Below are 12,654 nucleotides of genomic sequence, written 5' to 3' on the forward strand. Positions count from 1 at the left end.
GTGTGTTGGGTGCCTCTTTACACCCTCAGCTTTTAACCAATGTCAGAATATTTTAATATTTTAGTTAGCACAACGATATTAGTTATGTTTATTTTAGTTCTGTTAATCTAAGTCAGAATATTTTAGTCTCCCAACGTTACATATATGTTATTATTACATTTTAGTTCAGGTAAGGGGCTAGACTCCGTATAAAGTGACGGGTGCAAAATAACCTAAGTGCTGACGCATCCAAAATTTTAAATTAATAACAATATTTTGTATATAAATAGAAGAAGTAACCTGAATTACTTCAGTCAAGTCTGCTTTTAATTTTGCTTTCATTATTTTGATCTGTGAGTACTTTAATTAGTAATTTGTTTTACAAATTAGTTTTATTAAGATTCTTACCAAACGTTTCTTTAAGGCGTAATGTATTTATTTCTTTCCTACTTCTAAAGTCATCCGTGGTCTTTATAATAATTTTACCCACATTTCTTGTATTCTCATCAAAAGAAAAAAATATTTCCAATGTGTTTGTGATCGCTGATACTTGGTACTGTAATTTACACAACTTCCAAATGAGTACGTTCTGAGGAATAAAGAAATACCTTAATTTTGTGACCTCCTCCACCGTACTTGTTTCTCCAGCCTCTAATCTCCATCACCCTCAGATCCAATATCATCCATTTATTTCAGATTTTGTTTTCCCCTTTTGCACACCCTTTCTCTTTGTTTAGGTACTTCGTTCTCTCACATGTGTCCATTCTGATTTCTGACAATGTTCTTCCTTGTATAGATTTTCCCAAATGCCACATTATATCTCAATCTTCTATTATCTTCTCTAATTGGTCCATATATTTTCCTTAGCGTTTTATATGCAAGTGCTTTTAGAGTGCTCTTGTCGGATTCTGTCAAGGACATATGCTTCTGATCCGCAAGTAATGGCTGACCTCGTAAGGGGCATACGTATAACCAGATAACCACCGGCCGTGATATGTTTGAATAAATTGTCTAGTAAGATAGCTTTGATTGGGCAAAATTTTCAGGCATTTTACATTCAGACTGACTAAAGCCTCGAACGAGAGGATGCTCTTGGACAATATGCCTATTTCGTTTCGATATTTAGTCTTATCAACTTACACGGTGATTCATAAGTCTGTGAAACATTTTAGAAATTTACTTCAGATAAACGATACAACTGAGGGTGGTAATTGTGATGCCGACATAGCAACAAACTGATAGTTTTTATACACACGTCCACCTTTTCTGCTACGGCTTATATCTAACCGATATTGCATGCGTGTTAGCATAACACGGTCGATCAGTACCACAGCCGCAGTGATATGGTTGCGAAGTTCTTTCATATTAGCTGAGAGTGGGAACTCCTTCTGAAATTCTGCTCAAAATCGTCGTTGCACAGTCACAGCGGGAAAGAGATTGTTGCGTATTCCAAGACACAAAACTATCGTAACGCAACTCCCGTGCTGCGTTTGGGATCGAACCAAGAACCTCTAGATTGAATTGGGTGATGTAGTTATTTCTCATTCATCTCTCAGATGGTTATCATTATCACTCGCTTGGCCTAAATGTGATAAATGCAAGAGGTTACATTTAAAGGAATGGCGATAGAAATTAACTTAGGTTAGATATGGGTTTTATACTCTCCATGACTGAACCGATATGGATTGGTTAAGAAAAGGATATTACTTGCCTTACAAATATATGAAGATTGTTCCTACACTTGTCCTCTCAAATGTCACTTGTCTGACCTCCCTGTGAGACATCGATTCAATCACACACCATCGTCCAATAATCGTTCTCCACTTTGATTTTCTCTCACAATCCGCAGACCTTACTCTCTCTCCTATTTTCGCCAACCGATCACACCTCCTGAGTCACTCCCCTAACGTTTGCCTAATTGCTTATTCTGCATTCCTTTCTCTGCTACCTGCTATGCTAAGACTTTATACATCTTACCCAATACCTTGGGTACGATACGCTATTTTCACGTTTACGTAGTCATATTTTCTACTACCAGGTTTGTTAAAGATTCAGGAATCCATGCATTGTGTTGTGTTCCGTAACAGGACCGGAACCTTTTTTCTCGCACAATTTGAATTCGATCAAAGTTGCGTATTGTTTCATTTCAATACCGAACTTGGACCCTATTTAAACTGATCCTGATTCGGAAGAAATGTTACTGGACTGTATTTAAATTGATCCGGAACAAAGGTTTCTGGGCCGCATTTAAATTCATCCGGAAAAAAGGTTCCGATAGTATTTAAATTGATCCGGAAAAAAAGGTTCCTGGACCGTATTTAAATTCATCCGGAGAAATGTTCCTGGACCGAATTGAGATACTTTACAGATAAAATGGTTCTTTACGGTCCAGAACCAATTTTCTCTCCTGGACCGGAATTAAATTTATTTAAAATTCCTGGACCTTCAACAACCCTGTCTACTACTGCTACTACTTCCCCTGTGGTAAATCGTGTTAGCTATGTACTCCTGCGGTTTCCTTCAAAAACTTTTGGCAGTTTGTAGTTCTATCAGGCGCAGATCCACGGGGAGGGCGATAGGGGGGATCGCCCCTCCCAACTGCCAGGTTTTTGGATTGTATTATTATGCATCATATTTTTGAAGATTCAAACGTTCTGTCTTTTATCAAAGTTTAACATGATTGATAATATTTTTGAAAGTTGTGAGTTGAGCCAATTTTATGCTCATGTTAGGCTAATCGAAATTGGACCTACAATTTAAATTTGGATCCGAACCACTGTGCAACCAAAAGGGGATCGAACCCTAAACCCCTTGAAGGAATATGTTCGTGTTTTCTTTGCTTATCAATTTACTCATCTGATCGTTAAGTTTTCCGTGACAATGGGAGGAATCACGAAAACGATATGCAATAATATCCATCTATTCGGGTCCTCGTGGCGAAATAGTTACGTCTCAGCTGTGTAATCAAGGGGTCCCTGGATCGATACCCGACAGAGGCACACACTGGATCGGATTCCATTTCCGATTAGCCTATCTGTGCATAAAGATCTTAAAACGAAACTCCATAACCATGTATTCCAGCCATGGATCCATATTTTTGATAAACAATACGTTAATCTAAGGGTATTGAAGTCTTCGTGATTCCTGTCCACAGGACTGTATTGTTTACATAAAACAGGGCAAGTGTGGGTTAGAATTGATTCTCGGTTAGGTGAGGTATCAGACTTAAATTCGCCCCTCCCAACTGTAACTTCTGGATCCGTCTACGTTCTATCGGCATCAGAATTACAGTTATCAATTGGCATAGTTTATCTGGTGAATTTCTAAAATGTTAGACGGACTTCTGAATCACTGAGTATCTAAAGCATGTATGGGGGTTTCTATTTATCTTGAACAATTTAGTCAATTTCGTCCATAGTAAGGAGCCGAAAACACACACACACACCATCAGAGAACGTGGGGAAATACGATGTGCGTAATATTCAATGCGCGCATGCATACAGTTTTCCCACGATATCTCTTTTGCCTTTCTTTAAATCTTCAAGACACCTGCGCAACATACGACGTCTCTCTCTCGCGTTAATTGAACATTGTGATCCCGGACAGTTTTCTCTTCATCTTGTTTTGCGGAGAAAGATCCACTCTTTGCGGACCCGGGTGCGGGAGCGGCCCGACCGGTTATCTGACTCCTTCTTTGAAGTTTTGTTTTGTAAACCGAAGCGTGCATCTCTCCAAGTGTGTAACAGTTATTTCTGTACCGTGAGATCAGGATGATGAAAGCTCATTTCGTAACGACCTGCGCATTAATTAGTAGCCGGTGTCTGCGGCGCCTTTCCTGAATTTTTTTCGCAGACTTAGCTATAACGTCCGTGCTCCGTATCCGGATGTTCTGGTTTGAATCCCGCCATGGCGGCAGTATTAGTGTTTTATCACTATTTGTAGGATTCTTCATAAATTTCGTGTAATCGTCGTTGCGATTAACCTTAAGAGGTAGTAAAGCTACGTAAAATTACAAAAATACACACAAATACATACGAGAAGATGTAAGAGGTGACCGATAAACTGCATTCCCACTCCCAGTATAATCCTCGGGGGGGGGGGGGTGTTGTACCTGTCTTTTCCGCACGTGATCCGAGTGCACCTGTACAGGCTCTTTACAATGTTCCCACTGGCCTGGAAATATCTGGAAAATCTGGAACAGTCAAATAATTTTTAAAATAGATCCAAAAGTCTGGAAAAATCAATATATTTTTGTACCTGCCTGGTGTTAAGATAATATAGAAATAGAAACTATACTTTTTTCTGTACGATATCCTATATGAAATGTTTATACAGTGTTTTGTTCATTTACTTTGGGCAATTTTTAATAAGTTTTATTGGCTTTACAACATAGATTGATTTGTAAATCTATACTGCTGGACAAAAAATACGAACACTTTAATATTTGACATCTGAATTGTAATTACTTATGAATTACGCTCTCAGTTAAGTATTGAACAATTGAACATTATATTTGTTTTCTGTTGAATATATTCAGGTTTTCGTATTTCCAATAATTTCTGCAACATTTAGTTAGCCTTCGAATCTGAATTAATTCCAAATTATGCGTTATCACAAAAAATGCAAGTGTCCGGTTTTTTTGTGCAGTAGTGTAGTTAAAAAGATCTGAAAATGTCAAGTAATTTGTTTTACCAAAATGAGTGAGAACCTTGTTTTAGCATAATTATCATCAGCTGTATGGTTGGTCTTTAGCTGTTAAGAGATGGATCTTTGTTGTAGTTTTAATCAATCAAAGAATTTTTAAAGCATGTAATTTATTTTAACGCACTCTCCACGATTTTGTTTCTGTTGAGAGTTTCATCATCGCACTGTGTGACGGAGAAAAATAGTCATTATGCTGATGGACCAATAATTTTGAACATCAATCAATCAATTCTCGGGGACTTCACAATATGTCTGCATATTTCTCTGTGCGGCTTGTATTGTGTGCTGTTCTTACGTGTTTGTGATTCATTTCATCTTATCACCATTCATTCTCATCTTCGCAATTAACCAAAAGTGGTTGAAAGGCGAAGTAAAGGAAAACAAATAAATGAATGAATCATTTACATTGGACGAGGGAGTCCAATCCGCCAAGCTGTTTGCAAGATATATTATTTTGATTTTTCCTCCCGCCCGTCACTAAGGTAACGAAGCGTTACCAAGTAAGCTAACTGTAACACTCTTTCCTATACCAGCGCGTGTCTGATGGACATGTTACATTTGGCTAGGGTGACCAGATACTTGTTGACCAAAAAGAGTATAGTCTATAGGTTGAAGGTGCGCATGCATTTTGCTCTTTCGCGGGGTCCGCAAAAATCCCGCGCGACTTCTTGACAGTCTAATTATCCTGGAAATTATGCAAAATTAAAACTTCCTTTTTATTTTACACTAATTTTGCACAAAAAACTATTATTTGTGACTACATAATGTCTATTTTAATATTCTGATGCAATTCTTGAATATTATAAAGCAAATTTATTGGTATGTTGATGCATATAATTGGAGGAGAATATTTACACATCAATATTGATCAATATTTTGAACAAATTTTAATTATTGCAATTTTCAAGTATCGGCATCGGTATCGGTTCAAAGTTCAGCCCTAATCATTATCATTAAATTCCAATGAATTTGAAATATGTTTTGCTTGTTGATGGAATATGAAAATTACACTTGAAATTGTTCATAGGAAATTCTTGAGTCAAGGAGTAAATACTTCAGTTTGTTGACATCTTGACGTTTTCCGTTCTGTGGATTTTAAGGTATTTTTAAGCGTAAAATAATGAATGAAATTAAATAGCAAGGAAAAGAGTATATTTGGGGATTTTTGCAAATTGAAAAGAGTATAGAGTATATGAACCTCTAAAAGAGTATAATACTCTTAAAAAAAGTATGTCTGGTCACCCTACATTTGGCGTCGATTTCTTCAATGAAGCTGACAGTGATATATGATGGTTACGTTACAAGTGGTTTAAGTATCGCCCCGTGTGCAGGTGTCGGGACAGTATAAATGCAGACCGGTCATTGCTCTGTGAAACGTCTGGAATTGAGATCAGGTTGTTTGCTCAGCACGTCCAACATTGTAGGGAATAGACGTTTTAATGTTCACAAATGGGGAAGAGCCCGGGTTAATCTACAGATTAATGGTATGAAACTTCACTTTAAGACCACGTAAAATGAAGTGCAGCCACAAAAAGCTGACGAAATTATAATTTCGACTTTACAAACCCTCAAATAACTTGAAAAGAAGTCCAACATCTTGGATTCAAGTGTGAATTGTTAGTGCTCCTTTTACTGAAAGATTCAAAACTTCTGCCAGACAAGGACTTGCAGAATGTGTTTCGTTGGTCCCTTCTTGACGCTTGGCAGGAAGGGTAGGATGAAGTAATGTGGAACAACAAGCTTCGTGCTATCAAGCCCACCATTGGTGCATGAAGTTGCTCGTACTGCCCGTCCCGTTGAGAAAATGACCTTTTAATTCGGCTGCGTATTGGACCCAGTCGTCTCACTTGTTACAAGGTCTCCAATGTGTCGTGTATGTAACGTTCGTAAGTAGGGCTAGGATTTTGATGCAAATGCATCTTTCTTTTGGTAAGGCAGAAACATTGCATAAGTAGATAGGAACGTGTTAATTGGGATGCCTTTGTTAGGGCATTTTTTTTACCATTTTTGGAGTAAAAGTCATTTTTTAAACTTTTTAAACCGTTTGTCATTTCTCGGCCTTTTAAAAGTCATATTATTCATTTTGTTACATTTTAGTGAAAGAAGGGGCATTTTACATGCAAATGTAACCCTTTGAAGGAGAGAGGTTCCTGACGCTTGTCTCATTGCCTTCAGCGCAGTTCTGAACGACTGTCTTTGAAGAAACAAAGAAATTGTGTGCAGTATTGTTGACACAAGCTGTTGTGTAACAATTCAGCTCAAAGAATGTGATTTGCCCCTCTATCAGTAATTATATTATTGCCACACGGATTATTGATTATTATTAAAAAACAAGGGGTACAAAGTTTTGTGCTCTGTATCCGACATTTTTTCAGGGAAACAATTTGCACTATATGGAATTGAAAGTGACTTAACAGCAAGTGATATTGTTCATTTCAAGTACGCTCCTCTTGTGTCGGTGGAAGTTGAGAGAAATGTTTAAGTGTACAAGGCTTTCTTGTCCGAAAACCGACAATCATTCACTTTTGAAAATTTGCATATGATTTTCGTTGTGCACGTCAACTCAGTACTTAAAGTATAAAAGATGAAAAAATGAACTTTCTTACTTGTACTACCATACGCAATGAACATGTGATAGATACTGTAACGTTAATTTCTAATTTGAATTTCTCTTGGTAGTTTATAAATTTGTTCTACAAATCTTTCAGAATTTTTAGGTCATTTTTCTAAGTTTATAGGGCATTTTCTTGCATGTATTAGGTCATAAATGTATTTTTAATGGTCATTTTTTGGCAATTTTAAGGTCATCAAAATCCTAGCCCTAGTTACAAGTGATCGACATTTTCTTATCGATGCGCCGAATTTACTTTCCTTAGACATTTTTTTTTAATTTTCCCAACTGGGATATGATGACAATGTTTTGACAAATGTTTTTTTAGCTTTTTATTACACTGTTTCTGAGGAAGATTTTAGTCTACCCTTATCCTTTACAAGCTTGCACTTCTAAACTTTCTTAAGGGACTCTTTACAACTTTAATGCATGAATTTTAGGAAAGAAGATTTTTTCTCGTATACTTTGAAGGGTGCAAAATGACCATACGTGCCGATACACACAAATTTTAACTCAGTCTTTCATTCATTCGTACGTATTTTGTTCCCCGGTTTTGTTAGTAATGTATTATATTTATAATCTATTATTCGTCATGAAACCTAAAATGAACCTTTGAGCTTACAGTTTTGAGAGAATCATAATTGGCTCAACAATTATAGCAATAAGTGGTTGCAGTTGAGAATTTATAATTGAGTAGGTTCTGTTTGTATCCAATAATAGACTGTCTCGCAATTAAAACGTCCTCGGTCGATGAATGTTTGCAAAAAAGTGGATATAGGAAAACATACACATGATGAAATATTTGTAGTTGTATTGTGCTTTGTGAAATCTGAGAATTATGTAATTTTATTATTTTTACGAAGGAAAACAACATGAGACCAAGGCACACGAAGTGACAACCTTTAGTAACAAGCCCTGTTATATATATCCCCCCTGGTGTGGGGATTTTGAAAAAAAAAAAACTTCCTTTTTTATTTTTCTAAATCGCGTAGGAGACTAGATCCAGGAGAGCTGTCGTCGAATTTCCCAGCTTCTTGGACCAATTTGCTCTTCGTGAAGATGGATGAGGGTCTTGGGCCGAGAGACGTGAAATGAGCGTGTACTTGATTTGGGGGCGAGGCAAGGAAATCGTTAGTGTGCGAAGAATTCGCTTCGACGTCTTCTTCTTTCTCGATAGCATTGTGAACCACATACATTGTCGATGTTATCTCCTGGAAGCTCTGTAAAGTACTCACACGTTGCCAGGGCGTGGGAAAAAGAGTCGCATTCAGTGATTTATCGCCAAAGTTTTAGTTTTCAGTAACGACACATCATGACAACAACCTGTTGGAAGGTATATAGTATCGAGACGAGACGAGAGTTGGCAGAATCTCGGTCTTGTCTCTGGTTGTAAAAGCCTGTCTTGTTCTCGTATCAATCTCGAAGAGCACGTCGCGGTGTATCGCCGGTAACCTCACAGCGAACAGAGGTCACTAAGGCAAATATCTTTTCCTGTTTAACGTCTCGTTTCGACGCTGTTACTCCTCGAAAAGAGGAATTTTGCCCTGAATATATGCAACCACGCATCACAAGCTCACAATTGCAACCAATTCATTGACTATGTAATTATTATAAACAAAACATATGGCATATCTATAAATAATCAGGTAGATATCCGCTTGTGTATGATGAAGTAGCTTAGTAAATTAAATTTTTGTTCAGGTAGATGTTTCAGGTATCATACTGAAGTTTCGGTTTAGTCTCGACATGTCTCCAAAGGCGTCTCGTTCTTTTCTAAATCTTTACACGCAGTTGTCTGGGTCCCCTATCGAATTTCGAGACGACACAGAGACTTTCTTGTCTCGGTAGCATCCCTAAAGGGTGGTATCGCGACAAGACTCTTGAATGATTATAATTATGATTGGATGCCCTCAGGGCAAGAAATGACCCATATGCAGAAGCAGATTAATATTGACGTTTGTATGTGTTCTGTTACACCGCTCTTTGTTGCAAGCTTAACAGTTTTCTTAAGGCCAGGAGGAACAGTTTCAGTGGAAAGACCTTTCTCCAGCAACCTTTCTCCGTGGCGAGCTGAAGAGAGAGAGAGGCCTGTCCGCTTGATGGTTGTAGAAGAAAACTTAGCATTGCACTTATGGAAGTGTTAGTTTACTGTTCTCTTGGGAATATCAGATTTTCAATGGCGTAGAAAAACACATGAACGGAAAGAGGGCGTGTTGAAGATTTTATTTGTCGTCGGAAAAATTGAATTAACTCATTTGATTAGCCGTAGCATCAAGTTGAAGTTGAAGTCTCCACATAAGAAATGCATGGCATTCTGAAAATACTTAATTTTTCAAACATCGTATCTGTTTTAATAATCAACTTGAGAAACTGCTTCCACTTCCAACGTGGGGAAAAATTCATACTATCTTGTATAGTCGAGGTTATTTTTAGTAGCTGTGCCCATTCGGACGACATTGAAATAAATGCACACTTGGTGCGGAACTGTCACTCTTCGCTTTTAATGCGGAACAGACTTTATCGACACACTGTACAACACAACTTCCTGATTTTATTGGAACGCTATATTCGAACAAGTTATTAGAGTCCAGCGCAGATAATTCTGCCGTGCAATGCGCGACAGAACTAAAGAAGCAGTGTTGCTAATGGAGCAGATAGAAAAATCGCTGCGGTGCGCCGATGCACAGCTGTTACGTACAACAATAAAATTAGAGAATTCAGGTCTATCTAACGTTGAGTTTTAAACGTCATGCATTATACCAGGACTAGGATTAATATGTACTAACAAGTGACTATGTATGTAGCTACATACATATGGACTAAAAATTCGCAAAATATGAACTAACACATAAGTAAAATTACCAAAAATGCTGCAAAGAAGACTTCTTCATACGATTCCTTATTTGAGTGATTTCAAACAAAATAAAAAAATATATATATTATTTTTCATTGCATTAATGCACTGGTGGCGTTCTAACTTTTCACTCCCAAAACCCGTATACACTGGTATGGAACTGCAACGGCAGATAATAACATGCCAACGTGTTAAACCGCTACAATTGCACCATAACACTCCTCCTGAAGCAGTATTATTATTTCCTCTCTGAGATCGGCGACAGTCGGTTGCCTTTGTTGTACATTTACAAAGGATGCCGGCTTCCACAACAATAACAAGTACATATACTGCCACTAGACGATAAGCTGCGCGGCTTTTTCTTTTGTTATGAACCAGGGCCGGCGCTAGTCATTTTGCCTCCCTGGGAGGTGGCGGCAGATGCCGCTCTATTTCGACCCCCGCCCCCCCGGTCATTACGCAGCAACGGAAAATTGAAAATCAATATATTCCTAACTAAAACATCAAAATATAAAATAAATAATGAGACTTCTTATGCTATTTCAATACTATTCAGCGCAAAAGAATATCTCGCTCGATCACAGTTTTCAATAGGCTTATTTTTTTCTTCTCTTCAAATTTTGCCGCTCTGGGCGATGGGACGGTTCGCCCTCCCCTTCCGCCGGCCCTGCTATGAACTAGGGATGGCCAAACGGATCCGGATCCGAAAAATCGGATCCGGATCCGGATCCAAAAGTTACGGATCTGGATCCGGGTCTGAAAGTTTCGGATCTGGATCCGGATCCGAGAGTTTCATATCTCAATCCCATTATAATATTACCACACCTTAAAAGGTATTATGATCTTCGATTACAAAGAAATTTTTCATTAGTTAGTCCTACAAGAATTTTTTTCAAGTGTTGTTCCTAAAATACTTTGCTACGCATAGGCTAACACACTCGTGCACAAAAAAAAATCTTACTTGTTTAACATAAAATGTCAGAGGTGATTTTGTAAACGCCATTGAAACGAATATGTATTCATTCCAATGTATTGGAAATGAAAACACACATAAATGTGAGACATTCCATTCCAGGATGAAACCTTTAACACATATAACAAGATAGAAATGTTATACAAAAATTATACAATTGTTCTACAGTTACAGTTTTACAAATTAAAATAGAACATTATAATATATGCAGTGTTATATAATTACAAAGTGTAAGACTAATAAGCGAGGTTATCTAAGTGTCCCCCTCTAATTTCCATGAAACTTGGCAGGCGTATAGTGGGGCCCAAATGAAGAAATACGTGTTTTTATTGTTTCAGCTAAAAAAACGTTTTTAGGGGGCAAGACCCCCTCAAATGTCAAGATGAAAACAAATTGAAGTGAGGATCTGGCCCCTGTGTCCCTCCGATTTCCATGAAACTTCGCAGGTGTATAGTGGGGCCCAACGGAAGAAACACGTGTCTTTTCGTTTCAGCTAAAAACGGTTTTAGGGGGCAAAACCCCCTCAAATGTCAAGATGAGGACAAATTGAAGTGAGGATCTGACTCCTGTGTCCCTCCGATTTCCATGAAACTTGGCAGGTGTATAGTGGGGCCCAATGGAAGAAATACGTGTTTTTTTGTTTCAGCTAAAAAACGGGTTTACAGGGCAAAACCCCCTCAAATGTCAAGATGAGGATAAATTGAAGTGAGGATCTGACTCCTGTGTCCCCCTCCAATTTCCATTATACTTGGCAGGTGTGTGTATAAACGGGCCCAAAGAAAGAAATACGTGTTTTTTTTTGTTTCACCTAAAAAACGGTTTTAGGGGGCAAAACCCCCTCAAATGTCAAGATGAGGACAAATTGAAGTGAGGATCTGACCCCTGTGTCCCTCCGATTTCCATGAAACTTGGCAGGTGTATAGTGGGGCCCAATGGAAGAAATACGTGTTTTTTTTGTTTCAGCTAAAAAACGGGTTTACAGGGCAAAACCCCCTCAAATGTCAAGATGAGGATAAATTGAAGTGAGGATCTGACCCCTGTGTCCCCCTCCAATTTCCATTATACTTGGCAGGTGTGTGTATAAACGGGCCCAAATGAAGAAATACGTGTTTGTTTTGTTTCGGCTAAAAAACTGTTTTAGGGGGCAACCCCCCCCCCCAAATGTCAATATGAGGACAAATTTAAGTGGGCATTTGACCTATGTGTCCCCCTCCGATTTCCATGAAACTTGGCAGGTGTATAGTGGGGCCCAAAGGAAGAAATACGTGTTTTTTTGTTTCAGCTAAAAAAAACGGTTTTACAGGGCAAAACCCACTCAATTGTCAAGATGAGGACAAATTGAAGTGGGGATCTGACCCCTGTGTCCCCCTCCGATTTTCATGAAACTTCGCAGGTGTATAGAGGGGCCCAAAGGAAGAAATACGTGTTTTTTTGTTTCGGCTAAAAAACTGTTTTAGGGGGCAAACCCGTCTCAAATGTCAAGATGAGGAAAAATTGACGTGGGGATCATCTGACCCCTGTGTCCCCATCCGA

General features: G+C 38.3%; 1 protein-coding gene across 3 annotated transcripts in view; it reads left to right on the forward strand.

The window, feature by feature from the left end:
* Positions 1-12,654, forward strand: part of Mhcl (Myosin heavy chain-like) — a 303,279-nt gene that overhangs the window by 79,076 nt on the left and 211,549 nt on the right. The gene's annotated exons all lie outside the window — the stretch shown is intronic.

The sequence above is a fragment of the Lepisma saccharinum genome, chromosome 9 (assembly GCF_977018435.1).
Source record: "Lepisma saccharinum chromosome 9, izLepSacc3.1, whole genome shotgun sequence".
In the NCBI taxonomy this organism is placed as follows: Eukaryota; Metazoa; Arthropoda; class Insecta; order Zygentoma; family Lepismatidae; genus Lepisma; species Lepisma saccharinum.